This window comes from Manacus candei, unplaced genomic scaffold (genome assembly GCF_025592945.1).
Source record: "Manacus candei isolate 608988 ecotype Guabito, Panama unplaced genomic scaffold, ASM2559294v1 h1tg000014l, whole genome shotgun sequence".
Taxonomy (NCBI): Eukaryota; Metazoa; Chordata; class Aves; order Passeriformes; family Pipridae; genus Manacus; species Manacus candei.
Window position 1 is genome coordinate 31,672,443 of NW_026138062.1, and position 21,907 is coordinate 31,694,349.

The 21,907-nt window shown below is 39.2% G+C and overlaps 1 protein-coding gene across 4 annotated transcripts in view; it reads left to right on the forward strand.

The window, feature by feature from the left end:
- Positions 1 to 21,907, forward strand: part of STARD13 (StAR related lipid transfer domain containing 13) — a 292,627-nt gene that overhangs the window by 47,587 nt on the left and 223,133 nt on the right. Inside the window, exon 1 of one of the 4 annotated variants that reach the window (XM_051778839.1) lies at positions 14,341 to 14,536. The exons of the other annotated variants lie outside the window; for them this stretch is intronic. The gene's annotated coding sequence lies outside the window, so the exon portion shown is untranslated. Of the gene's footprint in view, positions 1 to 14,340; positions 14,537 to 21,907 lie in introns of those variants that run through there. 4 annotated transcript variants of the gene reach the window in all.

Here is a 21,907-nt window from a genome sequence, read left to right on the forward strand (position 1 = left end):
TGTTTCTTTCTGTCCAGAGGTTTTTTCTGCAGCTCTGAAGTAGCACCTTGAGCCATTTTTCCTTGCTTGTTTAACTTCAAGTCTTCCTATTAAACTACATACTGTCTTTGTGTATGTAGCCAGCTCTGTGTGAAGGGGCAATAAGTTATTCAGAATAGCTTCTGAAACATAACATTTTTCTAGACTGTATTTCTTCAAACTATACTGAGCAGGACCCAGTTGATAACCATGTTTAACCAGCAACTACTATGCAACTTTCCAGCAGTAATCTTACCCTATCCTTGCATAGTTTCAAAACAGTATGTGTTAATTGCAGGAGTAGAATTTCAGGCAAGAAAAAAAATTGAAGATATTTGACAGATATTAGGCAATAAGAAGTATTATGAAATCATACCCTCGGCAGTGGGAATTCTCATGGATCTTCCCTCACCTCAGGGGCTGTATACAAATCCTGCTAATGTTGTCAGCTGCTGCAAAGAGGCAAGCATAGTCTTAGCAACACAGCAGCAAACTGAAAATCCTCTCTGAGGCAGTTTCAAATAGTCTCTCTGGACAGCCCATATTAGCTATTGGAACAACCAAAAAGTTTTCTGTTGCTGTTGACATTATTTAAGGCATCTAAATGAGTTGTCACAGCTTTCTCTACTGTATCAGAGAGAGAAAGGGTAAGTCAGGAAGCCCAGGTGCTGGAAAGGAACCACTTAGATTTAACCATTAGGAGACACTAAGTGCTTCAGCAGCCCCCCTGCAGCCTCCCTGTGTCTGCACACATAGTTACATCATTTCTCTTTCAACACATTTAGGAAGATATAAACTAAACCTGCTTGTTTGTTCAAAGCACGATAATGATGGTCTAATATTTGCATTGAATGTTATGTTGTTCAGCTGGGTCAAACAAATAGTGAGATGCCACTCCCTAGGGGAGACAAGATGACCGAAACAGATAATTTAGGTAATTAAGGTAGTATTCACAATGAGTATCTTTGTCAGGATTTTGCCTTCAGACTGTAAAATCAAAGACTTTTGGAGAAAGCTGCACAGGCATGAGAGTGGCAGGTACAATGTCAAACACAGTCTCTGTGTGCAGCACTGGGTAGTGTTGGTGGGTTAGCTATGCCATCACCTTTCACCATGAGTAAGTCTGAAAGTAAAACTGTAGCGTTCTAAAGGAGATTTGTGAAAGCTCCATTACTTTTGACACTTGAAGCTAAGGCAGCTGAACCCTGGAAATTATTTCAGAAAACAGTCCTTTGCTGGCAGAAAGATTAATTGTTTCTCTTTCCTTGATTATTCACTTGCTTTCCTTAATTTCCTTGTTCCATCTTTGTACTACAGTTAGGTAAATTTTATCCTCATTACACACGCATTGCCACATGAAAAGTTTGATAATCATTGTACCAGCTTAAATCACAAGAGCTCAGATTTAGGCTGGAACAATTTGCTGAAATGTGATACAGAAGTTTCCATAGCATGTGTCCCTCAGTTTGTCTGCTTCTGGCCTATGTTTTCATTCTTCTTCTCACAAACACCAGAAGTTCACCAAAGGAGCAATACGAGATGGATAAAACCATAGAACCATAGAGTGGTTTGAGTTGGAAGGGATCTTACAGATCATCTAGTTCCAACTCACTTGCCATAAGCAAGGATGTCACCCACTAGATCAGGTCTCTAAAATTACCTGAAAGGAGGTTGTAGTGATGTGTATAGTGGTCTCTTCTGCCATGTCTCAAGTGAAAGGACAAGACAAAATCACCCTAAGTTGTGCCAGGGGAGGTTCGGATTAGATATTAGGAAAAAATAATTCACTGAAAGAGTGGGTAGGCAATGGAATAAGATGCCCAGGGAACTGGTGGAGTGACCATCTCTGCCAGTGTTCAAAATATGGCACCTGGGGATACGGTTTAGGGATGATTGTGGTGGTGCTGAGTTGATGGTTGGACTCCATGACCTTGAAGGTGTCTTCCAACCTTTATGATTCTGTGATTCTGCAAATTTGCTTTATTCAGATTAGACTGAGTTCATTCAATTCAAAAGACCCAAACAGAGCAACAGTGAAGGCTACATCTGTGATCAGGAACCAGACCTGCCAAAGTCAGCTTCTTACCTTTATACTCAGATGGCTTAAACTCTGCTAAGTCCTTGTGCCTCTTGTATTCTTGGTCAGTGCCTTGATTAGCCACTCTGAAGCACTTTCCTGAGAGGTACTTTTCTGTTTTCATTAACAAGGCATTGGAACTTAGGTGGAATTTAAGCTATCTGAAAATTGCCCTGCAATAGTTTCTTCTTCTCTAATTCAGTTGTACAAGAACAAAAACTACTAAGGAACATATTGGAGTGAAGCACAAATTCCTGCTCCCATTCCTCCCATAATTTGGAAGTCTGTACTTCACTTTACCCTATGAAACTGAGTCTCCAAAAGTAGAGGAGGAGAATGGAGGCAAACTTGTGATGATTTCTTCATGAGGTTATTCTTCAATATGGTTATTATTACCTCCTTTTACTCGTCTTCTGCAGACATGGGAAGTCTACCCAGGTAGGAGAGCTGAGTGCTATATAACAATACCCAAAGAAAACATGGTAGGAAGTTAAGGTAAGGAAAATGGAAAATTACTTGTTTAAGAAAGGAGTGATGCACTGAGCTTTATACATTCTAATTTCCTTTGTGTGTCTGTGAGATTTTCACGGTCTGTATTTCAATTGCACATTATCTAGAGCTGATAAATGGGGACAGTGAGTAAAACTTTGCGAAGTTTTTAGCATTTATGGTTGTTTTCTGCTTGCTTGGAAAAGGAGTTGAAGAACTGCTGATTACTTTACCAAAAAGAGTCAGATAAATGCTGGCTTAGGGATTTTAATTATTAAGTTAAAAGAAAGCATTTTTTATTAATTTCACAAATTTGAGGGACTAATGGCAAATACAGAATTTTGTATTGAGTACATTTTTCTCTGACCTCAGTATTCTTAATAATGCAACCATTTCCCATTACAATACGACGTGTTGTGTCCTACTTGTTGTGAATGAAGGGATCAGTTCAAATTTGCTTCTTACTTCAGTGGAAATTAGCTACATGGCTGTTTTTACTGAGAAATTACAGAAACTTTGGAAAATAACTAAAGTTATAACAAGAACAGTAATTTAAGGATATGCTTAAAGATCGTATTGAAAAGAATTGGTACATTGAAATCATGTAGAAAAACACATAGATTCTATAAAAATTACTGTCCTTGCATATGCAATAAACTTGCATGACTAATTGTTCATTAATATAGAATTAAAAAATAAAAATTTATGCCTTTTAAAGCACAAGATTGACTTCAGCAGGCATCAATGGCTACTGGATTGGAGAAAATATGCACTCTGGTTTTGTAAAATATATCCCATAAACTATATTCAGCAGTCCCTTTTAGCTTCAGCTCTGCCAAAATCCTCCTGAAGAAAAGTTGTAACATGAGGGGACATAATCTGTCCTTTATCAAACCAAAGCTGATAAACAAATCTACATGTGATAGGGTAACTAGCACTCCAAAAGTTCAGAGAGCTTCAAAGCAGTTGATCCTTCATGCAGTTTGAAATAATTTGTGGCACAGAATACCATCACTCTCCAAAAATGTATAGTATATGGTATATATTACCTATATATTGAGATTCTGAGAAAATTAAAATTCCAGGGCAAACAAATTAAGAAAACTGAATAACTGGTCAAAAAGACAACCTTTTGACTTTCAAACTCCTTCAGAAAATTTACCAAGTACAGTTTAACTTGGTGCTGAATTTAGTAATATGAAAAAATAAAAAAAAAAAAGTGAGATTGTTGAGTTACATTGCACAGTGTGAAACACTTGGGCTGTTCAGGTTAATGTGTAGAACTTTATAGCTGTCCTATGGAGAAGATACTGCACTGCCAAGGAATTTTGTTGCACAGCTTCATCATGGTCCCATACGCACACATTAAGAGATCCCACAAACAGCACTTCGGGAACTCCTGCTTTATCTTGTTCATAAGCATTACTGCATGGTTTATATTTATCTGTAAAGCTTCAGAAGACTAAATAGTTAACAAAACAAATGTATTATACTAGAAGGGGAGTGTATTCATTACATGTAACTTGGGTTATGATTTTTTTCAAATATTGACTCCTTTATTTTTTGTGTATTTGAATATTTTAGAATCATAAGGCCACCTCAGGAAAGAGCAATATTATTATTGCTCTTGCCAGAAAACATTAAAAAATTATGTGTTTATGGTTGCATTGAGCCCATAAAATAAAAGAGGTATATCAAGATCCTACTTTACAAATATCTGAAAATACCTGGAACCTGTGCAGTGTGAGACCATTCAAGTGTTTCGTGTATCTCTACAGAAGTGGAGCAAAAGTCAACAGAAGATAAGCCTTATCTAAGGCAAGGCTGTGACGAACTACATTCCTCTGTCAGAGCACAGGAATAGGCACCTGTAAGAATTACAGACTGGGTCTTAGGTGCAGGGAACCAGAAGAAACATGTAAAAATCTGTTAATCTGCTTATCGGTGAAACAAAGATATTCTTTCAAGGTGCAGATGGAGATACTGGATAAACCATGGGACGGGCAGTAAGCAGAACATCTTGTGAGACCAGAAACTTGCACAAAAGATGAAGGGACCAGGTTGGGTTGCATTTTCAAGCTTTGGTTGACAAGCAAGGATTTCATATGTTTCTTAAGTGAGCCAATAAAACTGAAGTATAGCAAAGAAAAAAAAAAAAACCACAAAAAACCCAGAAACAGAATTTTATTGAATTAACAGCCTTGCAATGTGTACTTTGTAATATGTCGAAATTCTTGAGCGGGAGTAAGAAAAATGAGTTAGAAATATCTTCGCCCACAGAAGTCTCACTGAAAGTTTGTGGCATTCTTATAAGGCATTTAGGTGCTTTTGAAATGTCTTCCTAGGTAACATATGCCCAGCTAACAAAAATCAGACTCCAGTGACATGTCTAGGATCTCTCTGTTCTTTGAGTAAAATTCCAATAAAAAAAGTTAGCTTGATATTGTAACAGACATATTTCCTTGGTAGTACCATGGGACCCCAGACTATCATATGATTTGACACACTTAGGGATCTATGATCCTTTTGGCAGTGCCACATTACCAGCTATCCTATAACCAGCAATCTGTTGAGTTCCATGGATGAAACCAATTTAGAGAAATGCAAAAATTTTTTTTAAAATGTCATGAACTTCATAGAAAGTTTAGGATGATGCACCTGAGATTTCATTTTACGACATTCTTGTGTGGTTATTTTCTGTAAGAGAGAGTGTCATCACCCTCAGGATTTTTCTTAAAATTGCTCCAAGTATGGGGTATTTTAAATCATAGTAAAAATAGAAATAGAGTTTTCTTCCCTATCCAAGTTTTTGTTCAAAGTAAAGCTCTTGCAAAACTCCTGCCCAGTTTTGAATTATCTCAGAGCTAAGACTTTTACAGTGCAGCAAAGGGAAACCTCTTCTGAATTAGCTTGGAGTTCTCCTAAAATAAATCAGACAGGACATTGAGGCCAATGTCTGCATTTGAAACGTTTTTCTTTCAGGAAATAACTTCAGTACAATCTCACCAGACTTTTGGATAATATTACTGGACTCTCCTTATCTGTGCTTTCTATGGATTCTGAAATTCTTTGGCATTTAGACTATCAATCCAATGCTTCAAAAATTGGATCTAGAATAGGTAACATTTTAGTGTCAAAGATTCAACATCTCATTTATAAAATATATGCAGAGAAATTTTGTCTGGCCTTAATCTAATCTTTGTGATGAAGTAGTTAGTAATATGGTATATAAACTACTGTAAGTTTTGCAGTTACTATTTATTGTTCCCATTCAAGCAGCATAATGGTGACATTTCAGTAGTTACATAATGATAATTTTTCACTGTGGTAAAAGTCTTCACAGTTAGTCTGGGGACTCATTTACTTAAATTAAAATGTGAAAAAATCTGCTGAACCTGCCAAGAAACAACAGAACATAACACTGCAGCTTGTATGTGTTTCATTCTGTACGATGTACATCGCATATCAAGATCAAGAGAAAAGCACACAAAGCCAATAACTAGAAGAAAGAATACAAAGACTGCCTTTTACTAACATGCCTGACCAAAATCAGTGCCTGTACTGAGAGAAAGTGGAGCACCAAGTATTTGTGTAAATAAGGATCTAGACTCTCAAGAGTTCACCTCAAGCTGTACTTTCATCTGATGTACTATAAAGTTTGCCAAGATATTGCAAATAACTGTAGATATAGATATATGGGAAAAAAATCATGTTTGGGAGATTGAAAGATTATTCAACTAAAAAAGATTACCCCAGGAAGATAAAAATATTCCAAAGACCCTAGGGTTTTTTAAAATAAAAGTTGCAATAATATCATGTATCTATTATGCAAGAGGGCTATCAAGATAGCCCTCTGTTTTATATTTTGTGTAGTATAGATCCTGTATTATCTTGATTTGTCCGAGCATGGTAAGAACTTAACAGTTTTAGCCTTATCTTGGGGAACACATAATGCACTGAAGTTAAAAAAAATAAATCAAGGGGAAAGAAAAAAAAAAGGAGAGAAAAAAAAAAAAGCTAAAAGAGAGAAACAGAATTAAAAAGTCTTAGTGGGAAACCCCCAGTATTCCAAGCAAGCGGAGACAAAATCAGTTCTTTCTGAAGTGAAGGCAAAAGTGCATTATACAAGTTCAGAAAATGTTTTTGAAACCAAATTTTCAGACATGACAAAGCCTGCATCTTGCATGTGAATGATAGACAGATAACTCTAAATTTGCCACTTCAGTGTTCTCATAGAAAACTTCAAGTAAAAGAATTTACCATGAATACAAACAAAAAAAAGAAAAAGCTAAAATAGTAAGAATTGCTATAAGTTAGAATGTGCACATTCACAGTTTTTATCGCAGATCACCTCTTGTTTGCAATGTTTCCACTTGAATATAAAGTTCTTAAGAAGATGAATTTAAGTTGCATTAAATCGAATGAAGATATCTTAGTTAAAAAAAAAGACTAGACCTTCTTGATGGGTGTTTTTCTTATTTGGAAATTGCATTGAAATGTTTGCAAATGCTAAGGAGTGGTCACACAAACAGTGAGACACACAGCGTGTAATTCCAATGCAAATTAAAATAAATGTGTAAGAGCAGCATGTACGAGGTCGAAAGCTACAAAATTAAGAGGAAAAATTTTTTTTATGTATCCAATTTAAAATTGGCAGTAATATACAAAAAAATAACCTTCTAGATACAGCATGGCAAATAAAAGCATTCCATTTTGCAAAGGAAGTATTTCATTTAAATTTGAGGTTACAGTTCAGAAACAAACCCCCCAAAGATCCAAAATTCTCCATGACAGTGAACGATTCCTTAGCTTGGGTGTAATACATTAGGAGCCTCCAGCAGCTTGCTAGGTGGGCTACTAAGGAACTTGTATAGCCTAACTGGCAGGTAAAGGTATTTTCCCCAGAGGAAGGTTGTCAAAATTAAGCTACCTTCGAAAAGTAATTCAAGTTTGATGAATTGACAAATATCAATTAAATTAAATCACTTATCACTTAGATTTCAAATGAAATTGCTATCACTTTGGCATTTTAAATTTTAAATTTAAACATCTATTGGTTGGGTTGCAATTAGGTTGGCGTCTATTGTCTACCCAGTTTTTTTCTAGCAGGGCTAAACCGTATATTGATCAGTTTATGCACATTGTCCCTCTAAGTGTTCTGCAGCCCATTTCCCCTTGTTGTTTTGGTTTGGTTTTTTTTTAAGAGTGGCAATATCAAACAGGACTATAGAGAAGTGAGCAGGGTCAGAGAGCAATTGGGAGAGCTTCTCACTTTTTTAAGTTTCTTAAGACAAACTATTAAAATACAAACTATAATCCTTCCAACACTTATCCTGGAATGTCTGGATATAGCCCAAGTACATATAAAGCTTTCTTTGCAAGGATATCTAGAGATGACTCTTTAACCTGCAAATCTTGCAATTCTACATTATAATGCATTTTACTAGGAAGATTTTGCTTAAAATTGTTATTTTTAAGTCACTTGCACTTCAAAATACACTTGTTTGAGGTACATAACTGGATGAACTAGCTGAAATCCTAGTCCCCTTGAATTAGGCTAGGAATTGTTTGTTTTCAGTTATTTGCCAGAGTTATGTCAATAGATCCTTTTATTTGGATTATTGTGGGTGACGAGGTTTTTCCAAAATATGTCATATCACAGGGAACTGACATATTTGTGAATAGAATTATCACTGCTGATAATCATCTCACAGCAGGGGTTTTTTCCCTCTTTCTTATAAATTCTCTCAGGAGTTCCAAACAACGATGTTTTCCTGTTCTTTTTAATGACCATAACTTTTATAAATAAAGCTTACCAAATACCTTAGCAAGGATAAATAGATTATTGAATACTTTCAGTTATGGTACTTCACAAAAAGCTGGGTAAGTGCAAATAACACTAAAAAATATAATGTATATTAGAACTTGGAGTCAATAATGGTTGGGTTAAGTCTCTGCTTGATAAGTGAAATCCTGGGACTGGCTCAGGTTTTCACCTTCACCTGCCTCAGAACATCTTTACTGCATTTGTGTTTTGAAGTACTGTATGTTATAAAAGTAGCTGCTACAGATCCCTCAGCCTGTCTCATTCCAGCAGAAGATATCTGAAGCAAGGGACAGGGAACATGCCTGAACTTCAAGGTTCTGGTAATAGTAGTTGTTGCTATTTAATGACCATCATACTCTTACAGCAAGAGAGATTTTTCTGAGCTCTAGGCCTCATTTTCCAACCTATGTGTTATACTTCTACGGTATTAGCAACATGTTTACAAGCTCTGGGAATGCAGAAGCTATTCTTTTCCTTCAAGAACGATGCCTGAGGCTGCTTTATCAAAGCAGCTTTTCTTCAAAAATTGAGATCAAACTGATTTCTTTAATAGAATGTATTTTAGATTTTTTAACTGAACTGTCTTCTTCCCATGCTAAAAAGGACATGCTAAAATCTCTAATCACTATTCTGTTTCTGTTTATGATTGAAAAAGCCACAGAAGAGTCTTCATAAAGTAAGATTTCCAGGAGGAGCAAAATAGTATGCAGCCAATATTATGCATATATGCAGTCAATATTATTTAGTAATAATACATTTACTTCACAGTTCCTTTTTTTAATTTAGCAGGACAGGGCTTCAGCTATTTACAGATACCATGAATAGTTACAAATACCATGAATAGTTGAGTTTCTGAAAGTTGTTTTGATCACTCACATGGTATTTATGTCTGTTTCTGACCTCTGAAAGATGAAATGTAGTTCACATTCTGAAAACTTTAGGTCAATAACTAGCATTAATTATTAAAAATATAAGACTACATACTACATAAATTAGCAAGGGCTTAAGGACTCTTTGAATGCAGATAGATGATTATTCTTGTGCATTAAGTAAAGATCCTAAATATAGCATTTAAATTCTACACAATTCCTTCAGCTTCTTAATTTCTATATTTGCCATGGATATTCTTGGCATTCAGAAGTAAAAGAAAGAGCATAAACTACAGCAGATTATTATAGCAGCACACCTGATACTGTGGCTTTTAGCTTAGGTAGGTAGCAGGACCGTGTATTTCAGTTTATGAAACAAAAGGTGGTGGAAAAAAACCCCCAGGAACACAGAGAGGTGATTTGCAAGAAGTGTCATTAACAGAGCCTGAGTCTCATTCAAATTTTATCTATAAGACTCTTTGCTTCTCCAGGTTGAAAGCTTTTGCCAGTTTTATCAGGGAAGGAGGAGTGAAATCTGACCTTTATAATTTAGGCAATTAACTTTCATCTAGATTTTAGATATTTAAATATCTATGGTTCATGATCATCCATGGGGCTTGGTGAAGTAGGCTTGCAGCTCTTACAATTTTCTTCCAGAGAAACAGGGGATGTAGGAGGAAGACAAGAAGGAGTGGGAGTGGAGATTGTGCAGAGTAGGTCTTGACTTAACACTAAGTTAAGACATCAGCAGAATATTATCTGGATCTGGGAGTTAGGGAAAGTATCCAGTTTCCACATTATAGATAAAGAAGTCTCTCAAATGAAGTACATAAATTTCTTATACAGTCAAAGACATTGATGTCTTTGAAGAGCTCCAGAGGGACATCCCATCTGATTAAGTGCAGGCATTTAAGAGATTTAGACAATGAAAAGAAAAATGTGCCTCTTCACTCATCTTTCTCACTTCCAAAAAATTATACAAGGAGATTTATTTGTTGCTATGCTCAGTGTCCTTATGTCATTTGGACAAGCTTTTTATAACTGAAATGCTGCAACTCATAAGCCCTTTCAAAACAGAGGAGACAAAACATTAAACCTGAACAATGTACATTTACTATAAATAATACCTGGAGACCAAGCATAATGATATTTCTAATTTCAATTGCATACTCAAACTTACTCCCACCTCCCTATAACTTTGGCCAATGCAAAACTTAAAAAATATAATTTATTGTTTGTGTTACACTGTATCTTTAGTTACAGAGATCTTTTGTTTACTTCCTCGTTCCCAATGATTTCTTTTTCCCCAGAGAAGATTTTCAATAATACACTTATCTGCTGCAACTCTGCAACATAAAATAATTGTTTTCTTTTATATGACTATTTTTAACCCACTACACTTCCCCCTGTCTGACATTCAAAAAGGGACTAACTACATCCCTGTCTTGATCCTTGCCCTCTAGAGACAGGTGTCCAATGGAATTCACTGCACTCATTGAGGCTCTGTAAGGAGTAACCTGGCAGGGCTGACACCTGTTAAAGAAGCTGTTAAAAAAAACCCTTTCCTGCTTATGAAAAAATAAAACAGCATGTGGGGTGAGTGACAGAAATCCTATAAAATCATTGAATAAGGTCTGGACAACCCACCACCTCCCTCATAATGTATTTTTCTTCAGTTACCCTTCATGTTGGAAAAAAATGTCATTTTTTAAATCAAGTGTCTCAGGGTAGGAAGTGAAAATTTATTGTCCTACTGCTTCTACAGAATTCACCTAATCACCCCATGATGATTACTTCAGAAAAGTAAAGAATTGTTCTAAAATGTTTTTCAGATTTAAGATTACCACCCAGACATTCTGAAGAATTAATGCCTCCTACCTCACCCCTTTCACCACTGCCTGCTCCCCAACCCATTCCACACCTCTCACTGCTTTACACCATAGTCCAGTCCTCTCCTGTTCTTGCATTATCTCCAGCTTCCACTTCCCACTGTTTTCTCCACACCTGCCCATGTCTCCTCTACTTCCCTTCCCCCAGAATGTCCCCAACCCCTCTCCATGATTCTGGCGAGGGACAACAGGTGCTTTACCTATAGGTATCTTTCCACTGCCTGAACAATTAGCACACATATGCTCAGCAGCAGCTACTTAGAAGCAATATGGGATGTTATGTCATCCTTACCTTATAGTGGGGCAGCATTTGAGTCTCTTGTGTCTATACAGCCACAAATTTTGACTAAACTTTGATCTCTTTGATATCTTGCCATCTTTCAAACTGGCATGATGGTATCTGAACTTTCAAAAGTCATGGGAGACATGTCACAGCAGCTGAGCAACACAAAGCCAGAACCATATGACTTAGTCCTCTTAAAACACCAAGAGAAAGAAAAAGAAAAAATATAAAAGAAGTACTTAGAGTATAACTAGCATAACTACTTTACCTATAAGTACCACTAAAATACAATGGAAGAGATTTGGAGGAAAATTTATATTTAGCATGTTAATTAAAACTATAAATTCCAGTCATGAAAAGTTAGTAAAGATCTATTAGAAAAATTAAATGAAATTAGAAAACTAGAGCATCCTGAAGAAAAAATTAGAAAATTGATTTTTAAAAAGTATTTAAAAATGTTTTGATTGATGTGGAGTGATATGTTTCAGTTTTATTTATTAAGGAAGAATAGAAATTTGAGTATTATTTATTCTTATTTGTATTGAACTAAACAGCAAAGGTCCACAATTAAAATTGTTTCCCCACCATTAGGAGTGCTGTAATGTGATTCAAATTCATTCTTCAAAGCCTTGATTCTCTGTTCTATCAGTGTCTTCTGAGTGTCATGATGTCAAGATAGGAGGCTGATCCTCCCCATCTGGATCTGATGCATTGCCAGGCTTCGCTCTTGGTAATTAAAGGAACTGCAATTGCAGCCTGACTTTGGCTTCTAGCATCCAGGATTTCCATTCTTCCTCCCTACCCATATTCTTCCGTTTCATTCCTCCATAATGGACTTTGAAGAAAAACCTTTTGTATCACCAGAAAGATAAAAGATGAGACTGTACAAATCTGCCTATTCAGGCTCATTTTAATATATCAAACCAAGTAAGCAAATCTTAAATGTTTTCAGAAATGCTTAATTTTAGACTTCCCTCTCCTGAGCTGTATTGAAGCCTAGAAGTTCGAAAAATTTTCCCTCGTTTGGAGTCTCCTTTTAAGTTTAAATATCAGAGTTGAGCTCAGGCTGTCTCACTGCTAACGAAAGTCATCAACGGACCAAAGACAAATTATGGTATAATCAAATGGTTCAAACACAAATGCTTTCAGAGTCATGCACCTCTGACAGCCAGTGCTGCCTACCTTCAAGAATTTGGATAAGTTTTACATCGATAACTATCTGACATTGATAACTACCAATGCAGTTCCGATTATTCATAAAACTACTGAAATCAAGGCAATCTAATAATATCTCAAATTTGACATAATTTTATTCCTGAAGTCGAACAGAATTAGTCTCGACTAAGCACGACTTACTGACATCTGTCAGCTACAAGGGGCAGATTGACTGTGTAGAAAATTACAGACTTAATTTTCAGAAATGTGTGTAGCTATTTAGAGGTGCAGTTAGCCAATTTTAAGTGCAATATTTGTATGGCAGTAACTGTAGCCTTGAACACAAAAGCAGGAACTTCCACCAATGTGTGCAATTGTAGAAATATTTCTGAAAATATCTCCAGCAAGGGAGACTCCAGAACCTCTGTGGGCTCTGTTCCAGTGCATGGTCACCCGCACAGTAAAGAAGTTCTTCCTTGTGTCCACGTGGAACCTCCTGTACATCAGTTTCTGCCGTGTCCTCTTGTCCTATTACTCAGCACCGCTGAGGAGAGCCTGGCTCTGTCTTCTTGACACCCTCGCTTTAGATATGCATAGACATTGATGAGGTCCCCTCTCAGGCGTCTCTTTGCAAGTCTGAACAAGCCCAGCTCTCTCAGCCTTTCTTCACAAGAGAGATACTCCAGTCCTTTGATGAACTCTGTAGCCCTCCTGGGCCTGCTCCAGGACCATCATGTCTCTCTTGTACTGAGGACATTAGAACTGGAAAATCTGGTTGTGTTTTGATTACTTTTAAGCCTTGTCTACCCCTGCCTGGCTGTGCAGCCAAGGTATCAGCAGCAGGCTCCGCACGCCCAGCCACGGCCTGGGGCAGGTCTGGCACATGGGGAAACTGAGGCAGGGCGCTATGAAAGAGTCACTTTATGGAAGGGCAAAGACAGCCCCGGCTGTGACAGTCCTCATACCACGCGGGAGGCTCCCGGGGCCGGCATGAGGCAGGGCGAGCTCGGCGGCCCCTCACGGTCTAGGCAACCCGGCGGCCGCTCGGGTCTAGGCAACCCTGGGGTCGGACGGACCGACCGCTCCCAAGGGCAGATGGGCGGCGGCTCCGGGGCGCAGCCCCTCCCGCTGGGTGAGCCGGTCCCCGCCGGCTGCGGCCCCTCTCCTCACACCGCCCCTGACACCGCACCCCTGCCACGGGGGCCCCGCGCGAGGCCCCCATCGCGCCCCCCCCCGCAGGGCAGCGCTGCCCACCCGGGCCGCCAAGGGGCGCTCTCGGCCCACGCGGCGCCACCCGCCAGGTGGCGCTGCCGCCCCGCGAGCCGCCGGCGGCCACCGCCCCCGCCCTCCCCTCGCGGCTCCGACCGGCGCGGTGACGTCACGGCGGCGTGAGCGGAAAGGGGGAGGGGTGGGGAGGGATGAGTTGCGCGCGCACCTCAGGGCGCTGGCCCGAGCGCGTGCCCCGCCCCTCACCATGCCCCGCGGCGGCGCGAGAACCCCTGGAGGGGGCGGGAGCGAGGCCGGGGACGTTCGGCGGCCGCGCGGCGCCATTTTTGGCCGGGAGGGCGGGAAGGCTCGGCCTCCTCCCCCCTCAGCCGCCCCCACTCGGGGAGGCGCCGCCGCTCCCGCAGCCGCCGCCTCTTCCTTTCCCTCAGCCTTCCCCCGCTCCCGGCACGGCGGGGCGGGTGCCGGGCACGGGGGCGCCGCGAGGGGCGCGTGTGCCCCGGAAGGTGCCCTGAGCCCCCCGCGCCCCGCCTGGGCCCCGCCCGCCGGGACGTGCCGGCCCCCGCCTGTATGTTGTGCCCTTGAGCATAAGGGTGTGGACACGATCCGTGGTTGTTTTCTTTGGTGGTTTTTTTTTTGGTTTTGTTTTGTGAAATAGTGCTACTCCCAAGAGAAGGATCGGGAAAAACAGCACTTTTTTGTAAAGTATGCTACTTTCAATTTATATGGAGGGATTTGGGAGAAATCTGGTGACCTGCAGATCATAAAGCTAGCAAGTCGTTTTTAGACTGATGAAAGCCTTTCTTTGTTCTCTCTCCGCTGTATGACATTTGGAGGAAAAAGCCTTTGTGCAGCCTTTCGTGGGATGGTGCTCCTGTGTTGTGTCCCAATCACAGGGAGGTTCCCTGCTGCTGCAAGAGCTGTTGTTGCAAAATCAAGTTTCTAACTCTTGATGTGGCATTAAGAGTGTGTCTGTCATAAGCCATGACACCTCTCATTCGGTGTGATGATATCCAGCTGTTATAAGACCTACAAGTCCTTGTTATTTTGAGGCAAGCACAAGAAATTTAGTGGAATTATATTGATAATAATACTATAAAATGATACAATGGTTTGGGTTGAAAGGGACCTTAGAGATCATTGAGTTCCAACCCAGTTACTCTGGGCTGGGACACCCTTCACTAAACCAGGTTGCTCAGAGCTCCATCCAACCTGGTCTTGAACACTTCTAGGAATGGGGCATCCACAACTGCTCTGGGCAACTTGTTACAGTACCTCATCACCCTCACAGTAATAGGGGGAAACTCGAACAAGGCTCTTGTACACGTTATACACAAGCTGTAACTTTTCATAATTTTTTTTTGTTATTTAACAGATAAGTGTAAATTGGCATGAATCTAAGTAATGTGAGCAAATATTTAAATGTTTTAACAATTATAGTTGCATTTATTTAAGAGAAACAATTTTTATATTGTATAAATTTTTGAAAAAATGTTAGCATTATGAGCTATATAACTCATTACTTTTGTTGCTCTAGAAGTTTCAAGAGTTTCAGGAAGGGTTAATAGAATCATGAATTTTAAAAACACATTCAAACATATCATTAAATACTTCTATCACAGCAAATCCATAGATGGCTTCTAAATTGTTTTTGAATAATACTGAAGCCTAGTGGTTAAACCTGGATACTTGGGTGTCAGACTTCCAGTGGAGATCTGGGAATCATGCCTAATTACTTTTCTAGGCCTGGGATTAATGCCCTCTCTTCATTGTTAGCTTGATGAAAATTGGTTCAGGAGATAATTTAGAAGGTTTACATTATTTCAATTACTCTCTATTCTCTTGTCTTCTCTTAAATTCATGTTCCATTCTTTGCCCCATCACCACCTATTTTTAGCCACTAAAAATATCATCCCTTCTTCCAGGCTTTCCTATCTTTGTCCTTAAGTACTCTTTAGTTCCAGAAGGTACCTTTTGCTTGTTATTTTCTCTGTTAAATTCAGATTTCTATTTCCAAGTGGATTGCTAACAGTGTTTTTCTCAATAGTGCATTGCTAGAACATGGGCAGGGAATAATGTCAGCTTTGACAGAACTCCATGAATGCTTGTAAGTTTTGGAAAAAATATCCTTTTTATTCAGTGAGATTTGGGTTTTTGTTTGGTAGCTTGTCATAAATATGATGACAGTATTGCTGTCATTTTACCAGTTCCGTATTTATCAGTAGTGGTTTTCCAAGTTACCTTTTTCTGTGTAATGCTGATACTAAAGCAGCAGCTTACTAGGAAAACAGTGAATAGCTGAAGTTCCATAGTACTTGGAGACAATCTCTAGTACCAGTTTTCTTGGGAATTCTTTCAATGTATGTATTTAAGATTCCAGTAAATGAAAACAAGGGTGTTGGTATTTTAAGGAAAAAAGTGTTAAGGTTATAATTATCTATATGGGGTTTTTAAACAAAAGTATTCTGGCACTTGGCATTTCAATATAGGTTCTTTATTTACAACTAGAAATTTGCCAGATATATTACTCGACTGCTGTCTTTATCCTTTACCATCCTAATCTTTAGTATCTGCTCCAGAGTTTTTCAAGGAAGTACTGACACTGATATTTTTAGAAGAAATGACTCAGCTTGTATGTTGGATTGCCAGAGCAGCCCTGGCGCCAGCACATGGGAATGGATTCACAGCACTCTTTAAAGTGCCCACAGGCAGAGCACCAACTGCTGTCCCAGCGCGCTCTGACAGCTGTGACTGCTGGTATATGAAGGAAGCAGACAAATCCTTGCTTAATTCACCTGCTTAATTCACCTGTCATATTAAATGAGGTTATTGCTTTACCGATAAATACTGAACAAAACCCCTGATAACAGTGAAATAGGTCACCTGCGTGTGCTGTCCACAGACATACCCTGAGGAGGGGAGGAGGGCACTCACGTTGGCTCCTGTTGCTCAGGGTGGGATACCCTGCTCCAAACTGGGGCACACCACGCAGCTTACTTCGTTCTGGGTCCAAGAGTAAGGCACAAGTGCTTCCTCTCCTGAGGCTCCAGTGCTTTATGCTGCAGATAAGCCTATCAGCGGCTTTTCCTTTAGCAATTTTAAAGGCTTGTCCCCAAAGTTTGCTTTAACCTTCATAGGGTTTATGGCTGGGATCTCCTGAGTGTTACATGGATCACAAAATCATTTTCAGTTATATCGTCCTATTATTATCCCTTTTTTTCTGTTGTTACTGCTCTATAGTTCATGTTTCTTTTCACTACTGGTGTCCTCTTCCAAGTTTAGGGTCCTGACTTTGCTTCTTGCCAGGCCCATGTTCCTTGGGATCACAAACTCAACAAAGGCATGGTCGCAACAGCCCAGACTGCCTCCAGTCTTAACCCCTTTAATCAGCAAATCCACATTTGTGAGCACCAGGTCCAGTAAGCCTTCTCATCTGGTTCTTACGTCTAATACCTGGCCCAGGACATTGTCCTTGATGTACTCCAGGAGTCTCCTGTATTTCTTATAGCCAGCTGTGTTGCTTTTCAGCAGATGTCCAGGTAGTTCAAGTCCTCCATCAGGATGAGAACTTGCGAGTGTGATACTTTTTGTACCTGAAGCAGGAGGCCTTGTCCTTGAGCTCCCGTGGTCAGACCCCTACCACCAGGTGTCTTTTTTTGGTCCTGTCCTTGGTTTTTACTCACAGGCTCTCAATCTCTTCATGGCTGTTTCTCAGAGGCAGCTTTTCACAATCTGTCCCTTCTTTAACACAGAGCGCAACACCTCCATCCCTCCTTCCCTTCATGTCTCTTCCAGAAAGTTTCTATCCTTTAATTGCAGTATTACAGTTTTGTCCCACCATGTTTTTGTGATAGGTCATAATTTTTTAATTGCACCACAGTTTCCAATTCCACTTGCTTGTTTTCCATGCTATAGCATTGGTGTAGAGGCACTTCATCTGGGCTGTGGGCTGCATCATGTTTTGGGTGAGCCCTCCCTAATACCTTTGGGACAATTTACAGGTATTTCTCTGTTGTTTTCTCAAGTGCTAGTATTTCCTGGTGCTTCTCCGTCACTCAGAAGTACATCCCCTTCCCCTTAATATGTGTAAGGTGCATTAGGCCAAGGGTGAAGCTGAGCCCAGGTCTTATACATCCTGGATAGGTCTAACCGCAGTGTTTTCTGAAGAGGTAACTAAGAAAACAGATTAAGCTGTATCCAATCTCAAATCGTGCAACTAACCACACTGGGAAGAAGGATCTCTAAGTTACCTGTTCTGGTCTGTAACTTTTTGTGGATTTCATGGCATGAGACCCCTCAGTCTCATGGAGCCCATTCTGAAACCTAGCATTTAGTAGTCAGGAAGCACTGTCAGGAAATTCACTTCTATGAACGGGCAGAAGTTGGTTACATTTTCCAAGGGAGTCATAGAGTTAGTGGATTTTGAAGTTAGTAATTTTCTGTGAAGAAATTAAATGTGTCCTAATACCTATGTGTGTAAACTATTTTGACATTCATGGTCACTAACTGTGATGTGCAGATACCACCGCTGTTGCAGATGGTGCCAAACTGAATGCAAATGGATGGCGTCAGCAATTGACTACTGCTTGGAGCAGGTGTTTGGGATACAAGAAGTGCAGTTCACTTCTTCCACCTCACAAGGTGGAAATGGTGGAATAGATAAATGATAAGCTGGCATCTGCTCTGAAGCAGCTGAAGATGGGATAACCCAAGAGGATAACTCATGTGCTGAAATAGAAGCAGATGTCAAATAAGACAGCCTGTCTGACCATTCGGGTTCTGCTTCTGTACCATGTGTCACCAGTACAGTCTTGTCAAACAGCCTCTTTGTGAAATTTGGTGTTGCTTGACATCATTATTTGTTAGAAGGTGGAGATGCTGTAGGCATTATGAATCAGGAAAATTTAATCATTGGAGCAATCCTAAATTACACTTTGATGTTAAAACCAACTAGATGCTGGTTTAAGTTGGTTTAGATGGGGGGGGGGGGGGCGCATTTTTTGGTGTTTGACTTTGTTTTGTTGGGTTTTTTTTAAATGAGAAGTCCAATACAAAACTATTTGCTTTTACTAGAAACAAAACGAAGCTGCAACAGAGTTTTCATACTAGGCTGTCTGGGCTACTACACATTAAAACTTCTGCAGTAGTGTGCAACTATTTTCCAAAACCTTTTTGCCCCACACCTTTTCTTCAACTAAAGCCCTCTCTTTTCACCTTCTAATTTCTCTCTCTTGTCTTGGGTGAAGCACCATGCTGACACATCTCATGGCTTTCAGTCCTAAGAACTAGCTCAGGTTTCTTCATCTGCTAAATATTTCCATGAACTAGTATTTGGAAGACTCCATTGATAAAAGGGCTCCTGTCCTGTCCTACCTAGCTCAGAGCAATTATCCTAGAACTGATGCAGGAACTCTTGAAAAAGAGACAGGACTTCAGGTTTTTGTTTTCTTTTAAACAATGGACATTATCACTATGCAATACCAATGTGTTGATTGCAAATTAAAAGCCAAATTTATGATATCACTATCTGAAAGATTAAAAGCTATTATAAAAAGTAATGTAGTCTGTTTCTGAGCTGCTTTGACTTTGCCTTTGAAGAGTCAAAAAGTCAAATATATAAAATGCGGTAAGGGTTGTGTTACATTATTTTTTCATGGTACCATCTCTTTGAGTTCCTTTTTCTCCCATGTTGTGTGCCTCTTAATCATTAAAAAACCCAAGCATGTATTCTTATTGTTCTATATTTTGAAGTTATCGTTTCCACAGTATTTTTCTGTATTGTATTCTTTATCATTCAAAGACATAGTGGTGTACTTAAAAACAGACACATAAAATTATAGAAATGCACAGTTGAGCTTAGTGAAAGAAAGTGAAGGCAGGTGTGTAAAGGGAAATTGAGAAAAGCCAGAAATAACCTTAAGTTCAAAAATCACTTTAATTTGCCCTAAAGCATCAAGCATAGAGAAGGTTTCACCACATTCATACAGATATGGTTTGTGTCACTTCTGAAAACCTGTCTGAAGAAATCAGTAGCTTGAGGCAGCATGCCCTCAGGCGGGAAAGCACGAAGGAGAAAGTGACTGAACAGGAAGTAAAAACAGAGCTCCATACACAGATGTATTTAAGAAGAGTAAATGAAATAGGTCTGGGGGTAAAGGATTCATCCTGAAAATGGTCTTTCCTTTAAAACTGATTAACACATAACTTTATATTAGTATTTCTGTAACTTTTCTTTTGGAAAACTGCTGAAGTCCTAACAGCCCATCTTAGGTGAACATTTTGGGGATTAGAAGGATCCAGATTACTCTGAATTTTATGTGATGTCCCTGAAGAGCTTTCATTTTCCAACAACCTTGCTATGTGCATGGCTTTGCCTGCTGACTTGAGAGATTGAAGAGACTTTCTTGATAATTTCAGATATATAGCAATACAGTTCTTAGAAGCGGAAAGGTTGTTGACTGCTGAGTTTACTTACCTGCTTTCCAGGATAAAGGTGCCACAAATTAGTTGTCCGTCTAACACTTCTGTAAGTATTTAAGGAACACTATGGTGGATATGAAGGAAAATTCCCTTTGAAATATTTTATCTTCGATACAGAAGGCACACATAAATCTATTTTGAGAATAAAAGAGTCCTTTGTATTCTAAATACTTTTTTTTTTTAAGGATTTTTGTACAGGGAATCAATCTGGCTTCCTCCCCCAGTCCCTGTAGGCAAAGCTCCCAGTGGCTGAGAGACCTTCTTTTACACAGAGGTTCTTTTGAAAACAGAGGAGCCCCGTCAGTGCAGCAAGAGCAGAATATGATATTTGGTCTCTGAAATTGTTCCACATAATCATTATTTGCCAATCTAGGCTGTACATCTGAGAGAACTTTTATCTGAGCAGATTTAATAGAGAGGAGGGTTAAATAGCACTGATATTTTTTATTTGGAGGTTACTGATTTATCACTCAGAGTTGTACAATACATTAATTATCAGAACAATTGGACCTATTGAAGGTTCTAAAGTGAAAGCCATAAATTATCAGATAAATTTAGAGTTGTGTAATTTTCTCATAGCCCTTCACGTGGGAAGCCTTTCTGCTTCCAGTATAGGATGAGGTCTGGCAGTGAGGTTAACCCTGACCCCTGAGTGTTCTATATGGACTTGTTCAATGCTGCTGCATTCTTTCAGTTTAAATTTAGATTTGCTGGCAGCTATTATGCCTTTTGCAATCAGCCTCATGAGCAAAACTTTGAAACAAATATGCCTTTTATCACAGATGTTTTTGCTGAATAAGATTAGTGAAGAACACTTGAAAACTGAAAAACAGGGTGCAGAAGCCTTTGATCCAAAAGGCACAAACATTCAAATGACTGGAATGTATTTTCTTCTCCATGTAAGAAAAGAGCAATTAAGTATTTGGATGATTGAGCATAATTTTGCACCCTGTTTTATCTCTAATTTGTTATTGGTGGTAATGAAATTTCAGCTATGCAAGTGAATACAGAATAGGTATACATATGAATGTGTACACATAACAAAATCCTTAAGCTTGGCATTCTGAAATAGACTGTGGTTGCTGTAAGAAGTAGCAACCTACAACTAAGTTTTATGTCTGGCTGATTGCTAAATGTGTTTTAGTAAATCTTAAACAGTTGGGATAGTTCTTCTGTACAGTAGCTATCTGAAGCACAATAACTGCTTGTGTAACTGCTTTAGGAAGTGCATATCACTTAATTTTATATTTCCCACTGACAGTGATGTTTCTGGGGGGTTTTCTTTGGTTTGTTTTGGAGTTTTTTATGTAATCTAGCCTGAATATATGGGACTTGAGAAATCCTTGTGGCAAAGGAGTTCACTTTCAAGGCCAGTATGTCATTCTTTGGCTAATGTATGCCATGATCTTCATAGACAATATTGCTCTACCTTGAAACATTTTTTGTTGAGGAATTCTCCGGGCTCACTTTCTACTACTGCTCATCTGTCTAAGACAGAACAAGAGGAAATGGTCTCAAATTGCACCATGGGAGTTTTAGATTGGATATTAGGAAAAATTTCTTCATCGAAAGGGTCATCAAGCAGTGGAACAGGCT